Source organism: Pogona vitticeps, chromosome 1, assembly GCF_051106095.1.
Source record: "Pogona vitticeps strain Pit_001003342236 chromosome 1, PviZW2.1, whole genome shotgun sequence".
In the NCBI taxonomy this organism is placed as follows: domain Eukaryota; kingdom Metazoa; phylum Chordata; class Lepidosauria; order Squamata; family Agamidae; genus Pogona; species Pogona vitticeps.
Window position 1 is genome coordinate 4389246 of NC_135783.1, and position 13575 is coordinate 4402820.

The 13575-nt window shown below is 44.2% G+C and overlaps 1 protein-coding gene across 9 annotated transcripts in view; it reads left to right on the top strand.

The window, feature by feature from the left end:
- EXTL3 (exostosin like glycosyltransferase 3) overlaps positions 1-13575 on the top strand; it is a 173639-nt gene that overhangs the window by 54566 nt on the left and 105498 nt on the right. The gene's annotated exons all lie outside the window — the stretch shown is intronic.

Genomic DNA, 13575 nt, shown 5'->3' on the forward strand with positions numbered 1-13575 from the left:
TTTGGGGGAATAGGGTGTTTATTGTTCATTCAGTTATAAGTGTCCCTGTATTTTCCTACTGAAAAGCATTTCAAACATGGGTTTGGGTTTTCGGCAGAACCCAGCATGAGCCACATTGGAAGGCAATCATGGGGAAAACTTCAGGAGTGTAGGAATTGTGCAGTTAAGATTCTCCTGCCCTCCTCTCTTCAAATGGTAATTTCGTGGCTGGATTTGACTGCCATTTAGCTCTAGAGGTATGCCAGTGTCCTCAAGCAACAACAGCAGTAAAGTCTTTCTCTGAAACTTTGTGGGGAGTGTGACAAACAGGACCAGCATGAAAAGGCAGGGTGAATTTGATTTAAATTGTGAGATAAATTTTTTAAAAGAGGGTTTTGTGACCATATAAATTTTTAAAAATCAATGTATTTAAATTAAATGGTGATTTAAATCAATTTGATTTTTTTTAAAAAAAAATCACTGATTTGTATCCACTCTGCTAAAAGGGGTAACTAGCCTAGATCTGCAGTTGAGAATATGGTTCTCCAGGGATTGGAAGAGACCATGACACAGTGGGAACTCGTTCTGAATAGTTAAATTAACTATTAGAGGGATTTTCCTGACATTTTAGCCTTACGAATGCCTGACAAAGCTAGCCTTTGTGCTCTTTCCACATTGCTGCCCTTTACTCTTCATCTCTCAATGCTGTGCTCTTTTTTACACCATGCTTCCTTCAACCCCAGTTCCAAATAGTCCTGGATCAGCGTTTCCCAGTTGCAAAACGGTTCTGGCTCCCTCTCCAGTCTTTCTTAACTTGTCAGCGGCCACCACAGTCCTGCCGTGCTCTTGGTCATCCCATCAGCCTGAAGATGGGAGTTGGCAGATCCTCTCACCATGGTGATGTCTGTTCTCGTTGTGGAAGTGTGACATATCCTGGCCTGAGCATGCAGTGTTATCAGGGAGAATTCCCTGTGCCTGTTCCACAGCTGGAAAGTTAGGGGTTATCCCACAGTTGGATTATATTTTAGAAGAACTTAAAGGCAGGAATAATTCTTCCTATACCTTCCTCCCACCCCCCCGGATATGTCAGGTAGTGGTGCTTGGCTATCTTTGATGAGAAACCTTTCCCCTAAAACTTAACAATGATCTGTATTAGAGATGGGCACAAACCTTTGTTTGAAGGTACATGCTGGTTCAACGCCATGCCCACACAGTTGTTGTGTGGGTACTGTGTACTTCTCCCTCCTGCTCCCTCTGCACACTCACCCATTCCCTGGGCAATGCATGTTTCCCTCCCTGCTCTGTACGACTGCTCACTCACCATCCGCAGCCATGCTTCCCTCCATTAGCAGGCGCCCACTCCAAGGCAGCACTGCAGGAAACTCTGCCCTGCTTCCTTGTCTGACTGGGCGGCTGCAGGAGGAGGCAGAGGTGAGGAAACTCTGCCCTGCCTCCTCATCTGAGCGGGTGGCTGCCGGAGGAGGCAGAGGTGAGGAAACTCTGCCCTGCCTCCTCGTCTGAGTGGGTGGCTGCTGGAGGAGGCAGAGGTGAGGAAACTCTGCCCTGCCTCCTCATCTGAGCGGGTGGCTGCCGGAGGAGGCAGAGGTGAGGAAACTCTGCCCTGCCTCCTCGTCTGAGTGGGCGGCTTCCGGAGAAGGCAGAGGTGAGGAAACTCTGCCTTGCCTCGTCGTCTGAGTGGGTGGCTGCCGGAGGAGGCAGAGGTGAGGAGCACAGCTGCAAATGGTGAATGGGTAGTCACGTGGAGGAGGCAGGGAGCGAAGCACACATTATCTGGCAAGCACGCGGAGGAGGTGGGAGGTGGGAATACATGGCACACACAACACCTGTGTGGGCATGGCGCTAAACCAGCACAAACCTCTGGCCTGAGGTTCGTTCCGATCTCTAGTCTGGATTGTGGCTACCACAAATCCTGCTAGCTATCAAGGCTAGCAAAAATGTGTGGACCGTGCTGAAGATCTGGATGCAACTGACAATTCAAGTATGTAAAGCAGCAGAGTGTCAAGATGACTAGGAACCTTTTTTTTTTAGCTTTTAAATAGCACCATGTCTGCAGGAGAAAATCTGTGCATACTTTTTGTGCTGACTACTTGTAGATAACTGTGTAATAATAAATAATAATAAAGTCAGTTCTGACTTATGGCGACCCTTTCCGGCGTTTTCCAGGTATAGAGGACTCAGAAGTGGTTTCCCATACCTTCTTGGGGACACCTTGAGACTCTGCCGCTTGCCCAAGGCCATACAGGCTGGCTCTTCCTTCCGGAGCCAGAACGGGGATTCGAACTCTCAACCTGCATCCAGATACCTAAACCACTGACCTGTCCAATCAGTATAGTTAGAGTTTGTGTATGTTTTTCATGCGGAGTACTTGAAGATAATTGCATGGCTACACGGTTCATATTTTCTCTTGTACTTTGCATAATTATGACTCCAACCCAGTCAGCATCTTCTGACCTATGCAAGATTATGTCTTCAAGAGCTAATCTGCTGCTTTGTCTGCAGTTTTAAACATGCCTCTTCTGTGCTTCCAAAGTGTTGTAGAGAGCACTCTTCTCTCTCTCTCTCTCTCTCTCTCTCTTGTTTGTTTCGTTTCTTCTTGCAATTTGCATTTAGATTGGCTGCCCGGAGGGACAGCGGCTTCTTGCACGTTGGACAATGAAGGAAGCGGCCAACGAGTCTGGGTCTCCTGGGATCCCCTGCAATCAGGCCCCCATTTGCATAAAAATCAGGCCTTCCATTATTGATAAACATGAAAGGCATCATTTTCAGTTTAATTTTCCAGCGAGAAGCATTTCCTTTACAAGTAAACAATAGGTTTGCAGAAGCAAAAAGCCGAACTTGTTGTGCTTCTGTAATCGTATGCCTGTATTGTTGAGGCCGGTTTCTGGCTATCGCTGAGGAGCCGGTGATGCACTCTTAGCAAAGCGGAGAGATGAAGACTTAACCCCGCAGTGGTTTTGGGAGGGAAATATTTAATACCATGCTTTATGAGCACTGTCGCCTTTGGCATATAAAGATTTACAATCTCCAGGTAAAGCCAGAGTGCTTCTTTATTCTTTACTCCGATGGTGTTTGGCTAAAAGCTGGAAGAGGAACTGTGCTGTTCGTTTCATTTTTCTGCAGGGCGAGATTAAAAGCTGAGCCGTCCTCTTGTCGTGTACAGGCCATGCGCAATAAACTTGTGTTTATTTTTCATTGCTATTTGCCGTCAAGTCACATCTGACTTACGGATGAGCCGTCTCCAAAAGGTCCCTGTCTTCAGCAGCCCTGGCCAGCTCTTGTTAAACTCAAGGCTGTGGCTTCTTTTAGGGAGTCAGTCCATCTTGGATTGGGTCTTCCTCTTTTCCTGCTGCCTCCAACTTTTCCCAACTTTATTGTCTTTTCCAGAGAATCCTGCTTTCTCAGGAGGTGCCCAAAATAAGACAGCCTCAGATTCAACATTTTGGGTCCCCCCCCCATTTAAATTTTTAAAAATTGATTTTAAAAAAATCATTTATTTGTATCCTTCCTGCTAAAAAGGGTGGCTAGCCTGGATCTGCAAGTAAGTGAATGGCTCTCCACGGATAGGGAGAGGCCATGAAATGGTGGACCCTCATTGTCAATTTATATATGAAGTTCAGTTAACATCCTCTGGTCTGCTGTCCATTTTAGTTGAGACAGGAAACAGAACACTTGCCCGGTCTTGTTGTCTTTCATTTTCCAACGAGGAAGTGCAAGTTAATCAAAATTTAGAAGAATGTGGTTCCTTTCGCCGCTGTATTTCAAATTCAGTGGCATCATACGGAATATACCAGACGAGCCTTTTGATAGCTAGCCTTTCTTAGCTGCAGAGGATGTAGCTAACAATAGTGGAAACTACCTTTTATTAGGTTAGAACTGGGTATTTAATTCATTTATTATTACTTGGATTACAATCCCCAGGCTCCCTTAGCCACAAAGTTGTCTGGGGGACTCTTGACTTCCCCAAGTCTGGTCAGACCATGAGTATGTATTGTGTGACCCTGACGTATGGCCATCTTTTCCAGGGTTTTCCAGGTAGAGAATATTCAGGAGTGGTTTCCCATTGTCATCTTTTGGTGACGCCTTGGGACTGCTGTGCAGCTTGCCCAGGGCCACCCAGGCTGGCTCTTTTCGGATGCAGAGTGGGGGGAATTGAACTCCCAACTTCTGGCTCTGCAGCCAGGTCCCTAAGCCCCTGAGCTATCCATCCTAGCCCAGTGTTTTCCTCTCTGCTTGACAGTCGTTCTTCATAATCTTGGGTAAAGCCTTTCTCATTCTCTCCTCCCATTCTGCACCCCAGAATTCAGTGGAAGCAACATGGTGGCGTCCGTCAGGGTGAAAGATGCTCTCTAAAGCAGTGGTCCCCAACCTTGGGCCTCCAGATGTTTTAGGACTACAACTCCCAGAAGCCTTCAGCACCACTTCTGCTGGCCAGGGTTTCTGGGAGTTGAAGTCCAAGAACATCTGGAGGCCCAAGGTTGCTGACCAATGCTCTAAGGGCAAGACACTTGGGGCCTATTAAGGAAGATCTCCTGAGAGGTAAACCTCTGAATTGATTAATGAAAAATTCTGCAGGCATGGTTCTTCTCATGCTGTGTTTGAAAAGGGTGAGGTTTGGATCTGTATCAACAGCTACTACCGTGTTTCCCCGAAAATTATATTATATTTTCGTATATTAATTTTTGCTCCAAAAATACATTAGGGCTTATTTTCAGGGGATGTTTTATTTTTTTTCATGTACAATCATCTTCATTTATTCAAATTCAGTCCTGCCATCATCTTCTGGTTGCTGTGCAAGGGTGGAGGGTGAGGTTTCACTTAACTGGGGCTTATTTTTGGGGTAGGGTGCATATGACCAGCATCCTGAAAAATCATCCTAGGGCTTATTTTCAGTTTAGGTCTTATTTTCGTGGAAATAGGGCATATTCACAGCACAGCTGTGTCAACTGTGGGTTGTAAACTCCTCAGAGGATCTGAAAGGAATCTTGGGAGGAGCGATGAGTCCCGAGTGAAAGGGGATGAAAATTTAATTTATTTCATTCTTTTACAAATATTTTTAATCAGCCTTTCTCCATAAAAAGGACCCAAGGCAGCTTATAACAAATGGCAGCATGGGAAAACCATGGACCAGTTTATGTACGGGGGGGTGGGAAGGTCATGGCTAATGACGACAAATGCAGAAGAATGCTTCCCACGATTTTCAAGGGGGAAAGAGAGAAACATGAAAACTTGGGAACATGTTATTCTCTATTTATTTATTTGAAATATTTATCTGCCCCCTTTCTCTTTGTACAGTGCTACGATTGGGGGGAGCGTCCAATTAAACTGATTGGCGTCAGGCTATCTGTTGACAAAAGAGAAATAGATTGATTTTCTTCAGCTAGAGACAGCGAACTGTACCAACATAAGATATGACTGTAGCCCCTAGCTGGGCTGACTTTGATCCACTGTACAATAGACTAATGAGGGCCAAGCCACATGCCAATTAGCCAGAGTGGTTGAATGAAGCATCCATGTTTAGAAGCAGTACAGCTCTCAGCTAGCCCTTGAAAAGTAAGTGGTTTATTCCCATTATTTGTTATAGTATTGGAAAAGTAATCTGTAGAAGAGGGGAGAGTAACTCAGGTGGTTCTTGCAGTTTTTTTAAAAAATAATCCTTTGGATTAATAGATCAACAGTAACATGAACCTTTACTGTTTTAAGGGCCCTTTGAAACTAATTAGGAAACATTACTTAGTTTAGTAATTTTGTCCCACTCAGGATTTTACTTCTAAAATGTGATGGTTCTACAAGGCTCTGTGTTTCATGCAGAAAACTAACAGTTGTTCAGACCTGAGCTTGTCAAGATATAAGTGGTACTTAATGATGGGCAGCTGGAGAGGTGCACTGTAATTACTTCATTCATTGTTGTTTAGTCGTTAAGTCATGTCCAACTCTTCGTGACCCCATGGACCAGAGCACGCCAGGCCTTCCTGTCTTCCACTGCCTCCCGGAGTTGGGTCAGATTCATGTTGGTTGCTTCGATGACACTGTCCAACCATCTCGTCCTCTGTCGTCCCCTTCTCCTCTTGCCTTCACACTTTCCCAACATCAGGGTCTTTTCCAGGGAGTCTTCTCTTCTCATGAGGTGGCCAAAGTGCTGGAGCCTCAGCTTCAGGATCTGTCCTTCCAATGAGCACTCAGGGTTGATTTCCTTCAGAATGGATAGGTTTGTTCTCCTTGCAATCCAGGGGACCCTCAAGAGCCTCCTCCAGCACCACAATTCAAAAGCATCAATTTTTCGGCTGTCAGCCTTCTTTATGGTCCAGTTCTCACCTCCGTACATCACTACTGGAAAAACCATCGCTTTGATTATGCGGACCTTTGTTGGCAAGATGATGTCTCTCATTTGTAAGATGCTGTCTAGGTTTCTCACAGCTTTCCTCCCAAGAAGCAGTCGTCTTTTAATTTCATGGCATTTTTGGTGCTTTCCTCTTTCTTTAATTCCTCCTCACTTTCTGCCATCAGAGTGGTATAATCTGCATATCGGAGGTTGTTGATATTTCTTCCAGCAGTCTTAATCCTGGTTTGGGATTCATCCTGTCCAGCCTTTTGCATGATGTATTCTGCATATAATTTAAATAAGCAGGGAGACAATATACAGCCTTGTCGTACTCCTTTCCTAATTTTGAACCAACCAGTTGGTTCATAGTTCTTCCTAACTTGTATCCTACGAATCATTCTTAATCAAAAAACCTGAGTCTCTGTCACAGAAATAAAAAGCCCACTTTTTAAAAAGAAGGACATTTACAAGTTTACAGGTATTCTGTTAGACCATCATAGTGTTTTTGTGTTTATCATTTTCATTAAGTCGATGGACCAGGAGCAATGGGATGGAGGGAAAAGGCTGAGTACCCAGAATTAATACTAGCATGCCAGACAGTCACAGATAGGTAATCTGTGACAGGTTGGGGGGGGGGGTATTGGGATTGAGAGACTTTGAATTCTTAGTCATTTTAATTAATTAAAATGTATATTTGCTGTGAACACAATGTGTCCTGCCTAGCTTTTTTGCACTCTAATCAGTGGTGTGCATTTAGTGAAGAAAGGTTGCTCTAATTAGCAGAAACTCACATTATAATAAAATTGGTCATCTCTGAGGGATCACTGTTGTGTTTTTATGGTTGGGTAGAAGAAGCTTCTACAGCAGGCAGTTCTGTGATGGCTATGCCCCAAAACGTCCAGCTATTTATGCCATTATTTAAAGCGCAGGAACCCTGTGCACCCTTCAATTTAATTGCTCCAGAGATGAAAGGAGTCATATGGCCAAAGGTGATGAGAGATCAAAGATCGGTGCTCTGCTGTTGATTGCATCTGAGAGGTTTTTCTTTCCTGGGTGTGAAAAGATTGAAGATTGTGAGAGAGGGGTAACGCTGGTCACAGTGGATGGGCTCGATGCTTCCTGATTGCAAGCTGCAGAGAATGTTCTTACTCTCTAGACAGAGCTGAGCTTTATTAATTTTTTTAAAATAATTAAATTCTGCATCAAGAAAAAGTGAATTCTAGGGATACACTGTTGTCCATATGTGTGCTTAATCTCGAGTCCAGCCCCAGTACGGAGACTCAGTGGGGAATCAAACTCCCAACCTCTTGACTCCGCAGCCAGAGACCTTCGTCCCTTAGCTATGCAGCAGTTCAAAAGTTATTTCGCCTCTATTCATAGATTTAATTTTGCTTGTTAACATTACTTCCTTGGTCTCCAGCCCTGAGAATCCCCTAGCTAGAATGACCAGTGGTTGAGATTAGAGTCCCTACAAAGTTATTTTTCCAAGTGATGGACAAGGGGAAAGGCAATTTTTTTAAAAATAGCTGCCGAACTTCACGTCCTGAGCAGGAGAAATTCAGTTTAGACATTCTTCACACCCCACATGCTGATCCCTGGCTCCTGGTATTTCATCAAGCCATTCTCCTATCTTTCAGGTTTATACTCTGAGCCTTAGGGGGCTAAATGTACATTTCAAAAAGCTAGAATTCCCAACATGTTGAATTCTGCTCTCGCTGCCTATTTCTGCACTTTGCACAGGAAAATTATTCAAATTGGAAAAAGGCACCATCCTGCCTAAAAGCCGTAGAGGTGCATATTTGGCTCTGTCTTTTTCCTCAACCTCCATCTTTTTCTCTTCACCTCTGCACTCACGAAATTTGTACATCTCAAGCCATGATTTTCAAAAAGTGGGGCAGAAAGAGGCTGGTAGCTATTTTGAACAGCTGGGCTTTGCTTAATAGGCCTAAATTGAGAAGATGATGCATCTGCCTCACTTCTTAACAGCTCCAGAAATGTCTTAAACAGAAGCAGAAGCTGAGTGAAATTTCTAAATAAATGCAGTTCTATTTTGAGGTTCCAGATTGTTGCACGGGGTCAGGCTGTGAGCAATGACGATGTCTCTTCCTCTGCCCCCCCCCCTTATCGGCTCCCCAGATCTAAAAAAATAACGGTTGCACTAGTGTTTTTTCATGTAATGCTGATAGGGATGCTAGCAAGGGAGATGGAATCGCCCGTAAAATAATCTTGGGTTGCGTAAAGGTTCATTCTGAGGAGCAAGAGATGTGAATCTGTGAGAGATGACATAGCTCAGTGATAGATATTTTCCCTAATCATTTCACTTGACAGCGTTTGCAGTGGTAACGATGGAACATTTATTTTGGAACCAACAAATAAACGGTTTTTGCAGTGGTAACGATGGAACATTTACAGTGGTGCCTCGCATAGCGAGGTTAATCCGTTCTGGATTAACCTTCGCTATGCTGAAGCATCGTTGAACGGATCAAAAAAACCCATTGGAACGCATTAAACATTGTTTAATGCGTTCCAAATGGGCCAAATACTCACCGTTCAGCGAAGCTTCGTAATGGCCGGCAGCCATTTTCGCGCCCTCGCCTCGCTTAACGAGGGCGCGAAAACGCTGCGCGCGGCCATTTTGGGCCATTTCCGGGCTTCCGGCGGCCATTTTGGCTGCCGAACAGCTGATCGTCGGGCTTCGTTTTGCGAAGATCGGTAAGCGAAACACTTACCGGTCTTCGCAAAGCGAATTTAGCCCTATTCAAAAAACGTTAAGCGATCACATTAGCGATCCGAAAAAACGGATCGCTATGCGATTTCATCGTTATGCGGTGCGCTCGTTAAGCGAGGCACCACTGTATTTTGGAACCAATAAATAAACGGTTGTCCTGAACTGGTCTTTGTCTCCTTTCTCCAACGGGGTGGAAAGGGGCTTCCATTCTTCAAACACAAAAGGGAACACTACCATAACTAGTGTTCCAAGGTCTCAGCAACTCAGGAGGTGTCCATTCCTTTAGTGTCACCCCCGTCGATATCGGCAGCAAGGGCACAGACGCGTCTCCATGAGATTCTTCTCTCTGGCTGCCTCTCCCTGATTCCATTTTCTGGAATATAGCTCAGAGTAGTGCTCCACCCAGCGGTCCATCTGCTATGCTCGGTCCTGGATGATCATGCCTGTAGCAGACTTCAAAGGAGCAGATTTCTTCTGTATTGGACCTAAAGCCTGCTTGATACCATCATACAGAGAATTTGACAGGTAGAAACCCTAGGGAGGGACTGCCAGTCAGAGCAGGCTGTACTTAGCTAATTAGAGCAGAGTTTGGAAGTTATGAGTGGCAAGTAACGTAGTTCTTGGTGGCAAACTACTTTTCCTTGGTTGCAGGGCCATGACGGTAAAGTCACTGTTCAAAAGTAGCAAAACAGGTGAAGATGACATTACTTGATTAGTGCAGTAAGGAACATTTTCTGACTACTTGGAAGTTGGGGTGGACAGAGTTTCTAGAATCAGAGGTAAATAAAATGTGAGCTTGGGGGGGTCCCCAATGCAGTTCTGCAGGCACCCCCTCAAAAATAGGTTTGTTTTGTTCCAAAATTGCAAATTGCATCCTTTATAAACTTTCTGAGGGTCCTATAACCATAATCCCCCACAAACTGCATTAGGCCTTAAAGGCCTTTATTCAAACTGGAACTTCATTTTCAAATGCTATAATGAGGAATGGGAACAAACGACTTTGAAGAGGTAAATTTCTGAGGTGGACCAATAAAGTAGCTCTCTGTGTGTTTCTGCGATGAGTGATTCTCTGGTGTGGAGACCACACGAACCTGTGAGCATTTGGTTGATCTTTCGGTCAGAGTTTATGATGGACAATGAGAAGAAATCTATAATTAAAACTGAGGAGAACTCCAGCTCTTGTCTGCTCTTAAAGGCTCCTCCTCTTGTGAAATAAATCTATTTTCCAAGTATCTGAGTGGGGAAAAAATCTTTGGCTTTTTTCCATCCTGGTATTTCGTGCAAACGAAGCCAAAAAACAAAGACAATCCAAAGATTGGTGCGAAATTGAACTGCTTCCCATATTCTTTGAAATAACAAAATAGGAGTAAAGGCCACAGGTATAACAGCATTATAATAAGCCTTCTATACAAGTGTGTTCTAGAACTGTCCGTTTGCCTCTTTTTTTGCAACAGTCTTCTATAACCCTTGGGTGTCTCGATGAACTCTTACTGTTGACACTTCATTCATTTTATTTTATGCAATCGCTCTCAGATTGACTAGCAAATCCAAGAGTTCTCCACTTTTATCCTTTACATAATGCAGTTGGCTCCTGATTGGTCCCTGCACCAGACTTGTACAGTATGTGGTATATTCACCCTCTCTTGCTAATGTTCTTCAGGAACAAGCCAAGCATGCTAGATCATGTAATACTCTTTAGAGTTCTTACTTTTTCTGGAAAACCCATATCACAGGTTCTAAGAGTCCACTACTTGGCCATTGTGTGGGTGGAATGCTTAGACCACGAATATATCTCGTGGCCTCGTGTGCTCCCAGAGCCATCTGGTGGGGGCCACTGTGGGATACAGGAAGGTGGACTAGATGGGGCCATTGGCCTTGATCCAGTAGGGCTCTTCTTAAGTTCTTATGTTTTTGATCTAGTCCTGCCTGGGTCTTCATTCTGACCGAAAGGTATGTAGCAGGTTAGGCTTCAGAGACATAGAAACTGGCCCAATACAGTGGACCCTCGACTTACAGACGGCTCCACTTACAGACTTTTCGAGTTATAGACTTCTCTGGCCGCAAAATTTAGGTTCGACTTGCAGCCGGAGAATTGACTTACAGACCGGGAAAAAAACCAAAATGGAACAAAAACGGCCAGTTACGGATTAATTGGTTTTCAATGCACTGTAGGTCAATGGATCCTCGACCTACAGACTTTTCGACCTGCAGCCACCGTTCCAATACAGATTAATTCCGTAAGTCGAGGGTCCACTGTATCTCGAAGCTTTGTGGACGAGTGGGGACTTGAACTGTGATTTTCCTGGTCCTCCCCCAGCACACTTAACTGTTTCCCTTTACCAACATTCAGTATGAGCATTGTTTTGTTTCCTTCCTGATAACCCGACCCTCAAGAAGGATCAAAATCCATGAATGTCTTGCATCTCAGGCAAGTGATCTTAAATGAAGAGTGAACAGAGAGCTTCCTTATGTTGATGTTTGGTTGATGGAACTTTTGTTCCTTGACTTAAGATGAAATCGTTAAAAAAAAAAAAACATTCTAGGGAAAGCAGAGTCCAAAAGCAACCTTAATGCTAGATAACAAAACAGCCTAGAATGATACAAGAATGTTTATCTCATTATAAGGTGCAGGGTGAGAACAGGGAGAGAGAATTAAACTCAGTGGGCAGAAGTGATGGATTTGTTTGCTCCTTATCAGAAACGGCAGGCGTCTGGTCTCTCTGTGTCTGTTCCCTGTTCCCATCCCTTCAGGATTACAAGGGCTGCTGTAAGAGCGAAGGAGACATTTGGGTCAAGAGGCTCTTTAACCAAAAATTAGAGATTAGCCCATGAATCAAGCGTCTGGAACTGGGCTGAAAAGGAAAGCCAAGAATTCCAACCCACTGTGTTATTATGCTTTGCGCTGCAGCCCCATCACCATCTTTCTCCGCTGGGGTCAGTTCACCCCAGAATGATTAGGTTTAAAAGGAATGGTTTAAGACCAGTAACAGATGCTGGGAGTCTTGAAATCTGCTGCTTTCCTCGTGTTGGGAATTTTAACACCAAATCAGAAATAAAACTGCCAATGTGGTGATGCTTTTAGTGTGACCGCACTTGGAACAGTGTCTGCCGTTCTGTGAATCACACCTCCCCCCCCCAAAAAAAAAGATACTGCAGAGGTGGAAAAGGTGATGAAGGGGCCAACCGAAATAATTAAGGGACTGCAGTCACTCCCCAGTGAGGATAAGCAGCAAGATTTGGGACTCTTGGCTTAGAAGAAAGACAAGCAAATGAATAAGAAAGAAGTCCACTTGCCATGATACAACTTCCAGACAAGCAAGTGAAGCGTAGAGGCGTATAAAATTGTGCATAGTGTGGCAAAAGTGGATCGGGGGAAGTTTTCTCTTTTTCCAGGACTGAGATGAACAACTTAAAATCACTGGTAGAAGGGCCTGAACAGGTAAAAAGATTCCCCCATGAAACACAGAGGTGAACTGTGGAATTCAGTGCCACAAGATGTAATGATCGCTGATAACAAGTTCAGCTGTAAGAGATTAGATAAATTCGAGGAGGTTAAGATTGGATTCTAATCAGGTGGCTCTATCTCATCTCCAGGATCACAGGCAGGAAATCAGAAGATAGTTTTGTGCTAACGCCTTCCCCGTGGGCTTCTTTGTAGGCTTCCGGTTGGACGTTGTGAGCTAGATTGTGCTTTTTTTGGTCATCTCTCAGGGCTACTCTTATGTTCCACAGTTCTCAACTTTGAATTATAGAATAATTGAGTTGGAAGGCGCCCGTAAAGCCACTGAGTCCAACCCCCTGCTCAAGGCAGGAACCCAACTCAAAGCAGACCTGGCAGGTGGTTGCCTAATTGTCTCTTGAATACCTCCAGCGTTGGACTACTCCCTACCTACGGAGGTCATTGGTTCCATCGGCTTGCTAATTTCAAAGTAAGTTTAGCTGAATTGATTGGGTTTAACACTTAGGCAATTTGTATATAGGACTGCGGCCTTTGGCTGTGATTTTTATTTATTAATTAAATAGTACAAAAGCATGATAAAAGTGCAAGATCCTTGAGACAGCAGCAAAAATCAAGAACAGAATTAAAGCAGCAGCATCATAGAAACCCTAAGTGCAGCTGGTGAAAGGGCTTGCTTGAAAGATATGATTTTGCTGCCTGTCTAAATTACACTGAGATCCCACACCAACAGGCATGGGATCTCCACCTGGTACCACTGATATGGCTGTGATCCTTAATGTCCCTGATGAGAAAGTAGCTGTAATTCGCTCGTAGTACATTTAGCCATTGAACGCCATGGCTAGATGTACTAGAAGCAAACTACCTTAGCTTTTCCAGGTTGCAGCTAAGAGCAAGCACCATGTGATAGACTGTAGAGCTCTGAATCTCCAAATCGCGGTAGTAACAGCTGTGAATTTTTGGCCTGTCTTATTTAGTGTATTTGTTTATTTGTTTTATTTATAGGCTGCTTTTCTCCCGATTACTTGTTTTATAGCAGTGAGTTTGTCAACTATGATTAAGTGCAGAGAG